Source organism: Gossypium arboreum, chromosome 11 (genome assembly GCF_025698485.1).
Source record: "Gossypium arboreum isolate Shixiya-1 chromosome 11, ASM2569848v2, whole genome shotgun sequence".
Lineage (NCBI taxonomy): Eukaryota > Viridiplantae > Streptophyta > Magnoliopsida > Malvales > Malvaceae > Gossypium > Gossypium arboreum.
The window spans coordinates 115,900,236-115,919,032 of NC_069080.1; the positions used below are offsets into that span (position 1 = coordinate 115,900,236).

The 18,797-nt window shown below is 32.4% G+C and overlaps 1 non-coding gene across 1 annotated transcript; it reads left to right on the plus strand.

The window, feature by feature from the left end:
- The first annotated feature begins 402 nt into the window (after positions 1-402).
- On the plus strand, positions 403-509 carry LOC128284932 (small nucleolar RNA R71). The gene has a single exon (XR_008275350.1). It is a non-coding gene; the product is annotated as a small nucleolar RNA R71 (small nucleolar RNA).
- Positions 510-18,797: the final 18,288 nt, after the last annotated feature.

The window sequence follows — 18,797 nt, forward strand, 5'->3', positions numbered from 1 at the left end:
TTTTGAGATCGATGATTATTACCCATGTAATTTAACTACTCGTTGTCCATGTTGTGGCCATAAGGTGTATATTCTGAATTGCTCGATCCACCTCCATTTGCTTCGCACTGCATTACTGGGTAAACCTGTGAAGAACTAAGAAAACCATTAATTTTCTTATTCAAGAGTTCTACTTGATTAGAGAGCATGGTGACCGAATCGATGTTATAAACGCCGGCTATTTTCGTTGGCTTTGTCCTCATAACTTGCCACCGATAGTTATTCAGTGACATCTCCTCTATAAATTCATAGGCATCTTCAGGTGTCTTATTATTGATGGTTCCTCCAGCGGCTGCATCAATCATCTGCCGAGTCGAAGGATTCAGGCCATTATGAAACGTTTGAACCTGTAGCCAAAGTGGTAACCCATGGTGAGGGGACCTTCTCAAAATGTCCTTGTATCTCTCCCATGCATCGTAGAGTGTTTCTAAATCTATCTGTACAAAAGAAGAGATATCATTACGTAATTTAACTGTTTTAGTCGGCAGAAAATATTTTAATAAAAACTTTTTGGTCATTTGTTCCCAAGTAGTGATTGACCCTCGTGGTAGCAAGTTCAACCATTGTTTAGCCTTATTCCTTAACGAAAAGGGAAACAACTGAAGACGGATGGCGTCATCAGAAATGCCATTAATTTTAAAGATATCACAAAATGCTAGGAAATTTGCCAAGCAAGCATTGGGATCTTCGTCCTGCAAACTATCAAACTGAACAAACTGCTGTATCATTTGAATTGTGTTAGGTTTCAGTTCAAAATTATTTACAGCAATAGCAGGTCTAACTATACTTGACTCAGTTGCTGTTAAATTAGGTTTAGCATAATCATACATAGTGCGTGGAATAGGATTTTTATTTACTGGATTAGCAGCAATCGCAGGAGGTAGCGGATTTTCTTGGTTTTTAGCCATCTCCTCGGTTGTGGTTGAAGTATCATCCTCTTGCTCGTCCTCTGTGTATCTTATTCTTTGCCTTATTTCTCTTCAGTTTCTGCAAACTGTACGGTCGATCTTACCGTCAAAAAGTAGTGGTCCTGACGGTTTCTTCTGGTCGTAAATTAGAAAAACTGGTCAGAAGAAAATAAATGAAGAATTAGAAAAGAAAATAAAAATTTAAAGTGCAATAAAAGTAAAATGGCTAAAGTAATAAAAATAGAGTGTTCCTAATATCTTAGTTCCCCGGCAACGACTCTAAAAACTTGATACGTGATATTCGTGACAAGTTTTAAATATTTATAATGAATCGTTCTTGAAACTAACAATTATCACGATGAAGGCAAGGTACCTATCGAACAGTAGTATATCTTTAGCAAGACCGGATTATTGAACCCAAAGGAACTAAAAGTACTAGTATCAACTTTCTTTTTATTATCTAGCCTAAAAAATAAAAGGGTTTTGTTTATCTAACTAATTAATTAAACTAAGAAAACATAGAAAATAAAATTGGGGAAAATACTTTTTGGAAAACTCGATTGATTAAGACAATACCTAAGGAAAAATTCACCTAGACTTCACTTGTTATTTGACTCTGAATTGGACAATTTATTTATTCAACTTGTTCCGTAGAGATCCCTAAGTTATATTATTATCTCTCTCGAGACTAACAACGTCAAACCCTAGATTGAATAATTGAAATCTCTTTCTAATTAACGTTGTAGGGTTGCATTAACTCGATCTATGGATCCCCTTATTAGGTTTCACCCTAATCTGGAAAAATCTTGTCACCCTATCTCTAGGCGCACAGCCAACTCCGCTTAATTATGACAAATTTACTCTTAGACAGGGTTTATTCCTCCTCTGAATAAGAGCTTAACTTGAATCAATATCCTAGAATATCAAAACAAGAATTAAGAACACATAATTAAGAACAAGTCAAATATTTACCATACAATTCAGATAATAATAACAAGATCCATCTTAGGTTTCATTCCCTTTAGGTATTTAGGGGTTTTAGTTCATACAAATGAAAGAACACATCTCAAAAGAATAAAAATAACAAAACATAAGAAAACCAAAAACTCCTGGGGGAATTTGAAGGGAGATCTTCAGTCTTGATGGTGAATCCGGCTTTTGAGATGGATCGATCGGCTTTCCTTGAGCAATTCCTTGCTTCTTCCTGTGTCTTCTCTGTCTAAGTGCCTCATCAGGTGTTTAAATAGGCTTTGGAATGCCGAAGAGCCCTCAAAATTGGCCTTTTCTAAATTGGACTAAACTTGGGCTCGGTAGGGACACGCCCGTGTGCGATTGCTTAAGGCCATGGTCAAGGCTGTTAAATGGGCACGGACGTGTGATCTATCCGTGTAAATCGTGCTTTGACCTTGCCAAGGGGGCATGGCCGTGTGGTCTGCCCGTGTAAAGAAGTCCAGGCCGTGTTAATTTCATACGTTGGACCATTTTCTCCGTTTTTGGCCGTTTCTCGTTCCTTTCCTATCCTATGCTCACCTAAGTATAAAACATAAAATTAAGGCATTAGGAGCATCGAAGTCACCAATTTTAAGAAAAAATCATCCATAAAATGTGCTAAGCATGGGATAGAAATATGTATAAATTACGGTTTATCAATGGTAGAAAATAAAAGATATGTGATAGATTAATATGTTTTGTATTTGAATTTTTGATGATTTTGAGTAATTAGGATTAAATTGCAAAAATAATAAATTGAGGGACTAAAATGTGAAATAAATGAAAAGTATGGACTTGTATGAACACTAGGAGTATTCAGCCTAAGCATGGTGTGCGCTAATTTTGTATGTTTTGTGTTTTGTGCAATTTGGACTAAATTGTAAAAAGTGTAAAATGTTATGGATAAAATGATAATTTTCCAATTTATGTATTTTTGGATGAATTTGATTGAATATTTGATTAAATAAGTTTAATTTATATTAATTTAGATCAAGAAAAGAGAAAATCGGATTTGGATTGAGAGAAAACTAAAGTTGTCGACTAGCCTTCCCGTTCCGATTTTTCATTGTTCAAGGTAAGTTTATAAGCAAATAGACGTTGTTTATTTTAATTAAATGCGAGTTATATATGCTGAATTGAAATTTGTGAATAAATATATATAATAGCCGAATGTATACAAGCTTGGCAACTATGTTTATGAATATCTAGGATACATATGTCATGACATAGGATTCCGATATGTGATGTGCGAGTAAGACCATGGCTTCGATATATGTGTGTGAGTAAGACCATGTTTTATACGTTGGCATCAATTTGTGACTTCGATATATGTGTACAAGTAAGACCACGTTTTATATGTCGGCATTGATATATGACTCTGATATATGTGTGCGAGTAAGACCCTGTATGGGATAGTGACATCGATATGTGATTACATGTAAGACCACGTCTGGGACGTTGGCATTGTACAATATATGCGATTATCTGAGTGTCATATCCAATTTCGAATGGTACATATGGCAACTATAAGATGTGATCAAATGTGTAAAACTAGCTAAAATGATCAGGTATGAATTAGCTTATTACCTACTTGAAATAAGGTAAGTGAGTTACTTGATATTTGTTGCAAATTATGTATGATGTAAGTGGAGAATGTATGTGAATATGGAAAGTATATTCGGTCTTTTGAATAAATAATAATGAATATTTCTGAAATGATTCTTGAATATGTGTATTAAAGATTATGTATATTCGGCAATATGATAAGTGTATGTATATGATGTTATATTTGATTCATGAGCCTGTGTATGTAAGTGTATGTATACTTGGTTATATAATGACATTTTGGCTTTGAAAGTTGATTGATATTTTGTTAATATAACTATATGAGCATTCGGCCAAGGTAACATTTATGCATGAAAGTATATATATTATTTATGAAATTGTAAGTTTGAGACTAAATGTGATAATGATATTATAATTTGGTTTAGTTTAACTGAGTTGTTTATTTGCTTATGACTTACTAAGCTATGATAGCTTACTGTATGTGTTTATGTTTGCCTCTATTTTATAGATTTCGGAGTCAAGTTACGAGCTCGAGGATCATCAGAAAAGTCCATCACACTATCGACTGTCTTCGGTATCTTTATAAGTGAACTTTCGAGTGTATGGCATGTATAGGCTGGATCATGTTTTGAAATGTTGGATTTTGGTTTTGTATAAATTAGGCCACGCAAAAATGACTTAACTTTTATGTTTAAATTCGGTTATGTTTGATTATGGTTTATGTTCATCTTGGTTATAATGTTTTGTGCTATGAATGTATAGTATTTGTGGTAGGTATTATATGCTTTGAAAATGGTTGATGATTTTGGGATTTATTTTGGTATATATATTATATGTTATGTTTTGTCTTTGAGTATGGTTTACTAATTCAGCTTAGTATTGAAATGAAATGATTATGATATATATATATATATATATTGAAATGGGTATTAGTTGTTTTAATTTGGTAATAGCAATGTATGAGTATACATGTATATGTGCATAAGTCATGGATACTAATGTAGTGAATTGGTCAAGTAGAGACAAGTTAGATAAGTTATTTAGACTTATTAATATGCTGAATTTGTGATTCGGCAAATGTATTTTAAAGTAGGTCATTATATGTATACTTGTATGTTCGTGATATAATTGTGGTATTGAATATTTGTGGTTATAGTTAGGCTATAAAAAATTGATTAATGAATGTGGTTTTTGTGTTGGTTTAAAAAGAGCATATCACTTGGATATTTGGGTTGGTTTATTTAAGTACTTTATTTGGTAAAGTTGATAATATACTTTCGTAATGTCAAAATTTGAATTAATGTATGAAACATGTATATTCATATTGACTAATATATTAAAGCCGTATAAATGAATGAATAGTTTAGTATTGAATTTTGTTTCATTTGATGTATAATTTGTACATGTGCAAGACTTATATAAAACTACGTCGATATTCAATTAATGAAGTTGTTGATTTGTTATATGTTCAGTATATAAAAATAAATTTGTTTTGATATATGCTGGATTATGTTTTAATTATGTTATGTTATGAATGATATAATTTTAAGATTTGATATTTGATTAAGTTACCAGCATTGATGTGATTAAAATTTTTGGATTGTAAAATGTAATGCATATTTATATAAACTATGATATGATCAGTAATGCCTCATAACCCTAATCCGGTGATGGATATGGGTTAGGGGGGTTACAATGTGTCTGCCCGTGTGAACTAAACCTATACTATTTTTAAACACGTTCTGGGTACACACCTGTGTTGGCTGCCCATATGCTTTACTCGACTGTGTGACAGCCTGTGTCCCAGGCCGTGTGAGCCCAACAATGACCAATTTCAAACTAAATTTTCATCTATTTGCTTAGGAAATTAAACACATTCAAATGCATACCTTCATAGGCTAAAAACCATTTTCAAACACATTCAAAATATTTCAATGGATTCAACCTATATATTAAACGAATGTGCCCTCATTGACAGCATAAATCATTTCATAACATTTCATCTTCAAGGTTGCATATACAAGATATAGTTACACATCAAAACATCAATTCATTTCAAACCATAATCTCACATATTGTCAATGTTTTCTACCATCATGCTTAACACTTAAACTTAGATGAAACATGCATAATTTCACTTGTCACAACACATAACATAAACTTAAGAAAACTTGTTCAAACTAGGAGTCAACATCATACATACAAAAAAGCCCTAGTACATGCCATATATACCAAACTAAAACAACGTCTACAAAAGATCTCCTGGATAATGTGATTTCTTGTGTTGATCCGATCTTCTAAACTTTCAAAACGTAATATACAAAATGAGACAAATACAGGTAAGCTTGAATAAAGCTCAGTAAGTTCGTTTGTATATAATGATAAACTTTTCCAAATAAACATAGTAATCAGTTAAAGTTAAAATTTGAAATTCCATAAAACACAACCTTTATCAATAATTAACAATTAGTACAGTAGTTCAGTAAATCCAGTGGATAGTGCTCATTTGAAATTTACTCAGTAAATGAGTAGATTCCACTTGATTGAGCAATATTATCTCACTCAGTGATCAATATCATTTCAATTCATTATTTCTATTTCCAATTTCGCATATCAATATAATCTAATATTATGCAATTAAGTTCCTATTATACATTTAAAAATATCCTAAAATTAAACCTTACAAACTTATCTGACTAAATTGCAGCAATGACAAAATATGGGGGTTATTTGGTAATTTCCTATTTTCTTTGATTTTCCACTTGTTTAGGATCTAAAATAATAATCTCATTCAATTCACTATTTCTAATAGAAAAAATAATTCATTTATGCAATTAAGTCATTTTTGACATTTGTACAAATTGCCCCCAATATTTTACTTTTATTCAATTTAGTCCCTAGGCCCCAAACATGAAATTTAACCATTTTTTTCTTAAAATCCAATTCAGCTGAATCATCTATGACCACCCAACATTTCATATTTTCAATTATTTCTCCTGAAGCTTATGTTATTTTACCACTTTAATAAATTAGTTCTTAAATGTTGAAATCATCAAAAATCACTTTAAAAAAAAGTCCTATCTAACAACCAAGCTTAATAATCTAACATAAAACTTCATAAATATCTCAATTTCATCAATGGCATAATCCTCAACATTTGATAGTTCTATAAATTAATCCCCGGGCTAGCTAGATTAAGCTAATACGAGTTTAGAGACCTAAAAATTACTGTAAACAGACGAAATTTCACTTACCTATTGAGATTCAAAGTTGGCCGAATGCAACACTCTTCTTACTCTAGGGTTTCGACTTTCATTTGTGAAAAAGAAGAAGAAATTAAATTGATTTTTAACTTATTTATCTATTACATTTAACTTAATTCCTAATTTACCAAATTGTCCTTTTTAATTACTCATTAATTTCAACATTTTAAAGCCCAATATCGTCCACTATCTCTTCTAATGGTCTATTTACCATTTAGGGGCCTTGCCTTTCCTTCCCATTATAATTTGATGCCTTTAATTTATAGAATTCAACTTTTGCAGTTTACGATTTAGTCTTTTTCACTTACTTAACTATCTAAATGATAAAATTTCATTAACCAAATTTGAACACAACATTAATAACCTTGTAAATATTGAATAGTTAATACTCAATTAATTAGGAATTAAATGGAATTTACCATAATTTAGAAAATTCATATCATTTCTATTATTAGGTCATTTAAAGAGGGTCCAATTACGAAATTAGTCCTTTAATTATATTAAATTCCAATTAAACAAACTTATTTACAATTTAGCCTTAAACTAATTAGGACTAAATAAATAAATAACCCAAAAGTTAATGGAATGATTAACATCCACCACTTGGACTTTTTGACCATGGTTTAATTACCATTTTGATCTTTTACTATTTTAAATATATAGCAATTAACTTTTAACTCTTTTACAATTTAATACTTTTATCTCAATTAAGTAATAAATCATCAAAATTAGCGGACCCCACTTCAATTCACATATAATACGACTCTATAAATATTTAATATTAATAATCTTTATATTAAGGAAATAAGGTCCTAATACCTTATTTTCAATAACCACTTGACTTTTGAACCAAATCACTTATACTAACTTTAATTCAATTGTTTAAAAACATCGAATCAAAATTCAATATAAAAATTACTATTGACTAATATAATTTAAATACTAATTATACGGACTTACTTGTCGGATTTGTGGTCCTGAAATCACTATTTCTGACACTACTAAAAAATAAGCTGTTACAGTTACAACATCTCTCACATTCGTCAAACACATAAGATCACCCATAACATGATTTGAACACCTTTATCAATAATCCAATTATTCTGGATTTACCATTCAACCGAGTGGAAATTGGTTGTTTATTACTAAACACAACTAGAAGAGACTATCATTGCTCAGCGGTAAAACCAGGAATTTGCTCCCACTAGACACTTGCGTTGTTTCTACTGTATTCTGCGCTAATGTTGCTCCATGGCTGGTATCTATGATAGTAGTGTTGTGTAACACCCTTAACCCATCTCCTTCACCGGATTAGGGTTACAGTGTATTACAACACATATTAAAACAATTAACATAATTTATCCATTCATTTATTAATTTAAATGAAAACATTCAAATCTATATTTCATTCATAGCATAAATTTATTCACGAACCTTAAATCGAGCTTACGGGGCCTTAAAAATAGTTTGGGATTAATCAGGGACCAATTTGAATCAAAATAAAAATTTTTAAAAAAATCTAAAAATTTTGGAAACAGGGGTCACACGGGCGTGTAGCCAGGCCGTGTACAATTTGAAGTAAGGGTCACACAGCCGTGTCATAGGCCGTGTCTCAAACCGTATGAGTATTTAAAATGAGGTCACACAGTTATGTCTCTAGACCGTGTAACAATCTGTGTCCGTGTGTATTAGACCTGCACCAAAGTTTAAGAAGACACATAGTCGTGTGGCAACCCGTGTCCTAGGCTATGTACACTTTAAAAAGCTTAGAAAACAAGATAAAATTTCATCCAAAACTTAGGTACCAAGTTAAACCAAAATCAATCATTTCCAAACCTTAAAAACAAATTTAGACAAGCTTAAAACATACCAAAACATACAACTTAAGTGCCTAACCAATGTGCCTCATTGACACCACAATTCAATTGCCAAATGAAATTCACATAACATACTAAACTAGTTTGCAATCAATGTTCTCAAGTACTTATAATAAATCATGCCAAGTTTACCATTTCATTCAATCCATTCACCTTCTAATAAACCATATTTCAAAAACTTTCATGAGACTTATACCAAATAGCCAAAAATAAATTCAAAAGAACATATACATACCAAAATCAAAGGCACTATACAAGCAAGCTCAAACAACTTCACACCAAGCTAAAATGTTACATATGAAGTAAGTTTCCAAACATATACAAACACACCTATTACATGTCATATAACCTAAAGTAAACATATTAAAAACTACCAAAAGATATCTAGATAGTGTGATCTTCAAGTTGATCCGATTGCCCGATTCCAAAAGATGTAATCTACAAAAAAATAGGAAAAATGACACAAGAAAGCTTCACTAAAGCTTAACAAGTTCAAAGATTGAAACGATAAAACTTACCAAATAAATATATCAAACACATAATAACTGTTAATAACAATAATCCTGTCAATCACAACCATTAAATGGGTGAGTCTTTATGTTAATACATATATTGTATAATCTATTCAATTATACTAGGTCATTCAATACCAAATCATGTTAATCAATCAGAAAAACATGTAACCATTTATAAGATTTAATTATGAATCATGTAACAATTGAAAATCTGCTCGATGAGCAATATAAATGGATTTAGATGCGTGGTTACCCGTTTGGAACACACCAGAACACTCAAACGAGCCAAGCCAATCAAGAACACACCTGGGCACCAAGTCCCTAGCCTGTAGGCTTCCATCCCTCCGGAACATACCTGGGCATTAACTACCAAGCTCGAAGGCCCTACATCTTCCCCCAATAACACACCAGAATCACTATAAATATAACATGATAGTTTGTAACAAATGCTGGACTTTAGTATATTCAGTGGACAATATCTGTAACACCCCTAACCCGTATCCGTCGCCGGACTAGGGTTAAAGGCATTACTAGACGAATCAAAAAATTTAACTTTCATTTCATAATCATCAAAGCATCAGAGATCAACATTAATATAGAGTCCCTTATATAGGTCATCGAGACCTTAAACATGTTTTAGAAAGTGGTCGGAACTAAACCGAACACATACAGAATTTTTCCAAAACTTAAACATTTTTCAAACAAGTATAGGTCGCACGCCTGTGTGAACAGGCTGTGTGCCTCGCACGGCATTAGACACGCCCATGTGTCTAAACCGTGGCGAAACAAGGTATACATATTGACTTATCCACACAGCCAAAAGACACGCTTGTGTGCCAGGCTGTGTGAAAATTAGGGAGGCTACTAACTTGGCCACACGGCCGAACACACGTCTGTGTGTCTAGGCTGTGTTAAAACTGGAGGGTATACTGATTTTAATTTGTAGGGTACCCCAGGGGACACACGGCAGTGTAATATGACCATGTGTCACACACGGCTGAGACACGCGCACGTGTCTCTACCCGTGTGGACAAAAATAGGCCATTTGAATAGCCAATTTGCCACCCCAATTTGGGTCAACCTACAAGCACCAAACCAAGTATATATGCACAACCATTTCAGCCAATATCTATACCAAACCATACATAATTCATGCTATTACATTTTCAATCATTTCAAATCTCAATTCATCAATCAATTCATACCAAAACTTAAACTAAAATCATACTTAAACATATAATCAATACATCATTCAATCAAATGCTCAAAACTTACCAAAACTTCTTAACATTGACCATTTCTTTTGGCCAACCAAAACATACCACAATTTCACATTAGCATCACATATCATATACCATTTTCAAACAATAAGTTGAAACACAAACTAGCCATATCACATGGCTAAATATATATACATCACAAAACATAATCCTACAACTTCTAGCCTATACATGCCATACTTTAATATATACATTTTCAAAGTACCAAAATAAGGTTCGATAGTGTGGTGACGATCTTCGATGATTCCCGAGCTCACAGTAGCTTCGATATCTATAAAACAATGCAAACACATACAAGTAAGCTTTCAAAAGCTTAGTAAGCAATATACAATTAAATTTATCATTTAAAGCATATAAACATCATCAAATTACTTATACTTTAGAGCCAAATACCAACACAAACCTCATATTCATATATTTGGATCTTAGATCATCATTTGCACATATACTTGCCTTTCATTTTCAAATATAGTATACAATTTGAACGTACCTGGATTGGAAACATATTCACTTATTCATTCATTTTCTCGAAATTCCCGTTGAACCGTTAAAAAATGTAAGGATACGCAGATAGCTCAGAGAGGATATACAATGCCAATGTCCCAGACGTGGTCTTACACGTAATCAAACATCAATGCCACTGTCCCAGATAGGGTCTTACACGAAATCAAATACGATGCTGATGTCCCAGACATGGTCTTACACGTAAAACAGAAGTCGATGCCAACATCCAAGACGTGTTATTACATGAAATCACATAACAGAATCCTATGTCATGGCATATGTATCTTAACTATTCCCAGGGTTCGTACAGGGCTTTTTAGACATCGAACTTTGTCGATACTTTCTCGAATAACACATTTTGAGCTTGAATATTCATTCATCATAATTAAATATCATGTGAACAATAATAACTCAATTTAAACACGTTTATTGTATATTGACCTACCTCGTACGGATTCAGATGAATGAAATCTGTTACTCGACAACTTTTGACTTTCCTCGATCTATTTTTGTTTTCTTTAATTCTTGATCTAAATAAATTCAAATCTAACTTATTCAATCACAAATTCATTCAAAATAATCCATAGATACTTATATAAGGAAATTTGCAAACTAGCCCTCACATTTTCACATTTTGACACTTTAGTCTCTAATTCACAAAATCACAAAATACACAAAATTTCCATATACTCACGCTTGGCTGAATATTCATAGCACTCATACAAGTCCACGCATTTCATTTATTTCACATTTTAGTCCCTCAATTTACAAATTTCATAATTTAGCCCATTTTACTCAAAATTATAAAAAATCCAAAGACAAAACATATAAACCCAACATCAAACTTTCATATTTCATCATATAAAAACATAAAGCTCATGAATTTATCCATGGCACATTTCAAATTCATTATCAAAATCAGAAATCGAGGCATGGGCTTAGTAAAACACAGAGCAACGATTACAAGAACGTTAAAATTATCAAAAACAGAACAAAATCCATACCGTAATCAAGGAATTCAATGCCCGAACCCTAATGTTCTTTCTATTTTATTTTTCTCATGATTTTCGGCAAAGCTAAGCATAAAATGGCTTTGTTTTCTATTTTGTTTTCATATAATTAACATAATGGGCTAAATACCAATTTTGCCCTTTTATTAAACCATAAATAAATTATGATATAATGCCCATTTAAGTCATTTAATTCATTCAATAGTCAAAAAACCTCATAAGGACCTTACAATCATAAAGCCAAATCAAATAAGCACTTTTAACAAGTAGAGTAACTTTTACATTTTACGCGATTAGGTCATTTTATCAAATTGAGCACACAAACAATCAAATTTTCAGACGAAACTTTCACATATGCTAATTCACACATCATAAGCATAGAAAATAATATTTAACTATTTTTTTGACTCAGATATGTGGTCCTAAAACCACTGTTCCGATTAGGGTCAAAACTAGACTGTTACAATTCTCCCCCCTTAGGGATTTTCGTCCCCGAAAATCTTACCATTAAACAGATTCGGATATTGTCGTCTCATAGCATCTTCAGGCTCCCACATGGCCTCTTCAATACCATGCCAATGCCACATCACTTTTACTAACGAAATTTTATTATTTCGCAGTTCTTTAGCCTCACAAGCTAAGATACGGATCGACTTTTCTTCATAAGTCACATCAAACTGAATTTCAATCTCTGACAGGGAAATCACATGCAATGGATTAGATCTGTATCGTTGAAGCATCAATACCTGAAACACATCATGAATCTTTTCTAACTCTGGTGGTAACAACAATTTATATGCTACCGGTCCAATACGCTCAATAATCTCATACGGTCCAATAAACCTCGGACTCAATTTGCCTTTTCTACCAAACTGAAGTACTTTTTTCCACAGAGGTACCTTTAAAAACACTTTGTCGCCGATCTTAAATTCAATGTCTTTTCTTTTCAAATCTGCATATGATTTCTGATTATCAGAAGTTGTTTTCAGACTATCTTGGATCACTTTCACTTTCTGTTCACTTTCTTTTATCAAATCAACCCCGTGAATCTTATTTTCACTGAGCTCCATCAAATACAAAGGTGTACGGCATTTGCGACCATATAAAGCTTCGTACGGTGCCATTTTAATGCTTGACTGAAAACTATTATTATAAGCGAATTCAATCAAGGGCAAATACTGTTCCCACGTACCTTCAAACTCAAGAATGCAACATCTCAACATATCCTTAAGTATCTGAATAATCCGCTCGGATTGATCATCCGTTTACGGGTGAAAAATAGTACTGAAGTGTAATTTAGTACCCAGAGCATCTTGTAATTTCTTCCAGAATCGTGATGTAAATCTCAGATCTCTGTCTGACACTATAAACAATAGCACACCATGTAATCTCATGATATCATAAATGTATAACTCATCTAATTTATCAAGTGAGTAATCGGATCGAACCAAAATAAAATGAGATGATTTCGTCAATCGATCAACTACAATCCAGATAGCATCTTTCTTTCTCGGAGACAAGGGTAAACCCAAAACAAAATCCATTGTCACTCGATCCCATTTTCACTCCGGAACCATAATCAGTTGTAACAAACCAAATGGCACCTGATGTTCAGCTTTAACTTGCTGACAGATCAAACATTTCGAAACAAAGTTAGATATATCTCTTTTCATTCCGGACCACCAACAATGCTGTTTCAGATCATTATACATTTTCGTACTACCCGGGTGAACATATAACCAACTACTGTGAGCTTCATTCAAAATCATTTAAATTATGTAACAGCCCATTTTTAGGGCTAATCGGAACAGTGGTTTTGGGGCCACCAAATTTGACGAGTAGGTTTGTAAATATAATATTTAATATTTACGAGTTAATTGTAAGTTTAAAAAAGGTTTTTGATATTGTAATTTTTGTTTTATAAGCGATTTATTAAGTTCAAGTGGTATGACCCTAAGGTCAAATGGGTTTAGAAAATGAGGTATCGAGACCTCGTTTCTATAAATCAAGTCGTAAATATTTTTATAAATATCTACAGAGTGGCAATAAGATGGTATTAAAGTTTCGTTAAAAATTTTATTGTTTCAATAGTTAATTAGGCAAAAAGGACTAAATCGCGCAAAGCGTAAAAGTTGTGTTCTATAAGTTACAGATATTAAATGGCTATGAAATTAAATAGTGGGAGTCCTTAAGTGGTAATTATTCTATAATTTTTGATAGTGGAATTCCATGGCTTGGTATAATGGAAATTATTAATGTATATTAAGGTTAAATGTGGTATTTGGTAATTATAATAAAATAAAATAAAACAAAAGCCAAATTACATGCTTTCATCTTCATCATTAGCCGAATGTGAGAAAAAAAATAATTTTCTTAAAGCTTTGAAGGTTCGGCCATGGTTGTTCATGCATGTAATTCCATTTCGTCTCGGTTTTTAATAATTTTTACGTTTTTGAGATCATTGCTTTGTGTTCTAGCTAGCCTGTACCTCCGATTTCAAAATTGTTATGATTCCATTGTTGAATGTTTGAGTATCTTGATCATTAATGATAGAAATAAATCTTTGATGTTAGATTAATGAGTTTTATAAAGTGATTTTTGACAAAAATGTCAATTAGGTATTAAATTGAGAAAATGTGAAATGCTGTGGTTAAAAGTGTGAAGTAAATGAAAATATGGGCTATTATGAAGTTTTATTAAATTCGGCTAGGCTTGGGTTTGGCCAAAATTGAATGAATTTCAATTTACGAGCTTAGGGACTAAATTGTAAAAGTGTAAAACTTTAGGGGTAAAATAGTAATTTTATCAAAATATGAAATTGAGTTAAAATGAATAGAATATGAATTTTAATAGTTGAATTTGATTGATTAGATCAAGTTAAGCCTCGAACGAGTCTATATTGAGGGAAAAACAAAGTTTCGGACTAGTCAATCCATTTCAATGTTTTGACGATTGAGGTAAGTTCGAATGCATTAAGTGTTATTATATTTGAATATTTAATGCATTGAAATTGTACAAATGATATATTCATGACTATTACTATGTTGAATAACACATCGAATATTTATATGTGGCATTTAACTGCGAAGTATCGGGGATGGCACTTAGTGTGTGATACATCCAAAATGGCATTTAGTGTGCGAAGTAATGAGGATGGCACTTAGTGTATGAAACTTCCATAATAGCACTTAGTGTGTGAGGTATCGGGTATGGCATCTAGTGTGCGAGACATTGAATATTCAATAGGTAAATGAAAGATATGATTGAGTATGAGAATTGGTACGAGATGGTACATGTATGTATGAAAATTGGTACGAGATGGTACAGGTATGTATGGAAATTCAATTGAGTATTGAATCCATGATAATTGTGAGTTCATGGTCATTTTGGAAATGAATATGTAATAATAATGTGATTAATGGTTTGATAATATATTATGTTATATTACTTGAACGGTGATTGAATAGTAAACTTGGTTGATGATTATGTGTTAGACTTTTGAGTCAAAATGAGTTGTGATATGCTCCAATTTACTCATTTAAATTGTGGCTCAACGGATATGAGAAAAATGTAGAGATTAGCAAATTCTTATATTTGAATTGCTATTGAAAGCATGGAAAAGAATGAGTTTTTGGATGATTTAAGGATATTTAGCCATATGCTTGATATGTGAATTGACATAAGTAATGTAAACTTATAAAGCTTTATAAGTGAAGGGGATCCATCAGAAATCATGATGGTGGACTCAACCCCAGTGAGTGGAGTTTCTTAGAAAGACAAGTTTTTTGGAGGGAAAGGTTCTGAATCTTGTGATGGTGTCACTAATGCGGATCTTGAAATTAAAGATGGTGATATTCTCCGATCCTCCATCAATGGAATCCCTACCATTGGTTTCTGAGAAAGGTTAAGAAAGGTTTTGATTAAGGATATAAAAACTACCGTTTTCTTCAAAATTTTTTGGATGCAACATTGGTTACGGAGTTTTGCACAATTGCATTTCAAGCCTTTAGAGACCCTCTCAACCTTTTCACTTGATGGATGTCGAGAATGGTTATTACCTTGTTCAATTCTAGAACAAGAAAAATTATGACTTGGCTCTGACTCAAGGCCCTTGGATAATGTTTGGACACTATCTCACTGTTCAGTCATGGACGGTTGATTTTGACCCGTTGAGACCCTTTCCTAACGTGGTAATGGCCTAGATCTTCTTCTCGGGTTTGTCGAGATTTTTGTATAAAAAAGGGATATTAGAGGAGATCGAAAACTTAGTTGGACAAGTGGTTAAATTAGATTTCAAAATCGATAGTGGATCAATGAGATAGTTTGCAAGAATGGCTGTGTCGATAGATTTGGGAAAACCCACTTACTTCGCAAGTTTTGATGAATGGAAAGGTGTAACAAGTGGAGTTTGAAGCCCTACCTACGGTATGTTTTTATTGTGGCAAATATGGCTATCTAAAAATTTCATGTTCTTCTTCTTTGACAGATCAAATCATACACGATGGTAAGGGTGACTCCCTTAAAGTGATGAACAATAAAGTTGGTTCGGCAATGACGGGAGACGCCTTCGGTCAATGGATGGTCGTCGAGCGTAAATCGAGGCACTACCAGATTGAAAAATAGAATCATCAGTCAAAATTTTTGGAAGAAAATTTGGCCTGCTCCATATTTGTGGCGTTAAATTTACTGGATAAGCAATCGTTGGATTTAGGGGCTAAAAAATTAGGGTTTTAGGAGATTGGATTTAAGGAGGGAGATTTTATTAAGAAAATAAAAGAAAACAAACTTGGGTCAAGTTCTGGGTTGTCGGTTGAAAAGTAACTGTTGGATCCGCTGAACAGGCTAGTAGACTAGCACAGTCGGGTGTTGAGTAGGAATTGTTGGACTTGGACCACGACTTGGTATAGGACAGGTTTGTTTTGGGAAATATATTGGGTCAAAATCAAATGGAGTCCAATTAATTCCTGCAAAGAATATAGAAAATTTAGGGAGCATGGAGTATACTATCCAGATAGGTCCCGAAATTATTTTTCAAAATAAAAATTATCTCTACACTTTAATCCCACATTCGAAGGTTCTCTTGAATTGGTAGTGCATGTAAATCCTACGTTTCTAAACTCCAATCGGCATTCAACTGTAATTTTCAAAGAACATTCGGAGCACAATTCGAAGGCAACAGTGGTAAATGAAGGATCAGGGGGCCTTTAATAATTTAAATGTTCTGTCTAGAGGACATGGGTTAGATAACAAAAAAAGGAGTGGGCGTAATGCAAGAATGTTAAATAAAACAATTCGTGGACGTAGGGGACGTTTTAAAATTGTCAGAAGTTCGCGGGTCTCGCTTCTTGATACGATGTATTCTATGGCAAAGCTTATAAGTGAATAAGTCACTACAGCAAAACTGGTTTTTAGCGGCGTTTTTAGCTGCGTTTGAATGAAAAACGCCACTAAGGAACAAGCATTAGCGGCGCTTCCCAAAAACGCCGCTAAAGATTGAGTTTTAGCAGCGCTTTTTTAAAAACGTCGCTATATGTACACCTTTAGCGGCGCTTTTTAGAAAGCGCCGTAAAAAAATTAGCACAACGTCGTCGTCGTTTTGTGTTGAGCCTTTGGTGGCTTTAGCGGCGCTTTCTAAAAACGTCGCTAAAGATTGAGTATTAGCGGCGCTTTTCTAAAAACGCCGCTATATGTACACCTTTAGCGGCGCTTTTCTAAAAAGCGCCGCTAATACTTGATCTTTAGCGGCGTTTTCTAAAAAGTGCCGCTAAAGAATTTTGTAACACGCCATCGTTTTGCCTTGAGATTTTAGTGGCTTTAGCGGCGCTTTTTTAAGAAACGCCGCTATAAGTAGACCTTTAGCGCTTTTTTAAAAACGCAAAAAAATAGAAAAAATTAAAATAATATTATTTAATATAATTTTAAAGATTTTTGGTATATGACTAATTGTTTTTTTAATTTATATGTTAATTATTTTCTTATATAATTGTAAATGAGATAGTATTAATTTTAAAATATTGAATTAATTATCATTATATTTTAGGGTTTACGGTATATGGTTAAGGGTTTAATGTTTATGAGATACTATTGTAAGGTTTATGTATTATGGGTTTAGGGATTATGGTTTATGGTTTATGGGTTAAAGGTTAGGGTTTAAGTTTTAGGGTATCGGGGTTTAAGGTTTAGGGGTTAAGGGTTTATGTTTTATTGTTTAAGGTTTAGGGGTTAGGAGCTAGGAATTTAGGTTTTAGATTAATTAGTGTTTTTAATTTATATATTAAATAATTTCTTATATAATTGTAAAAAGATAATATTAATTTTAATATATTAAAATTATGATTATAGTTTAAATTATTTAAGAGATAATAGATAAACTTTATATATATTAAATGGTTTAGGATTTAAAGTTTACTTAAGATTTGTTAAATGATGAAATTTTTACAATCAATTAATACTTTTATATTTAAAATATTTAATCTAAACCATTTGATATATTTAAATATTAGATTTAAAAAACATTGATAAATAAATAAAAAAAGTAATGATCATTGATATGGATAGGTATGGATAGGACCGATTATAACAAATAAAATGAAATACAAAAACTAAAATCATTCCACATCGAATCCTAACAAAATAGTTATATTTTAGTTAGGAAGATATATCTCTAATGAAATGGAGATTAGATCGGAAAGAATAATATAAAATCATGATTAATGTCTCAATCTTTAATAGAAATTTGATATGTGAGAAATTGATTTCTTACATTGGATAATTTTAACTTAATAATTAATGATGACCATTTATTATTTATTTTCTTATTAAAATACACGATATTTATTTTCGAG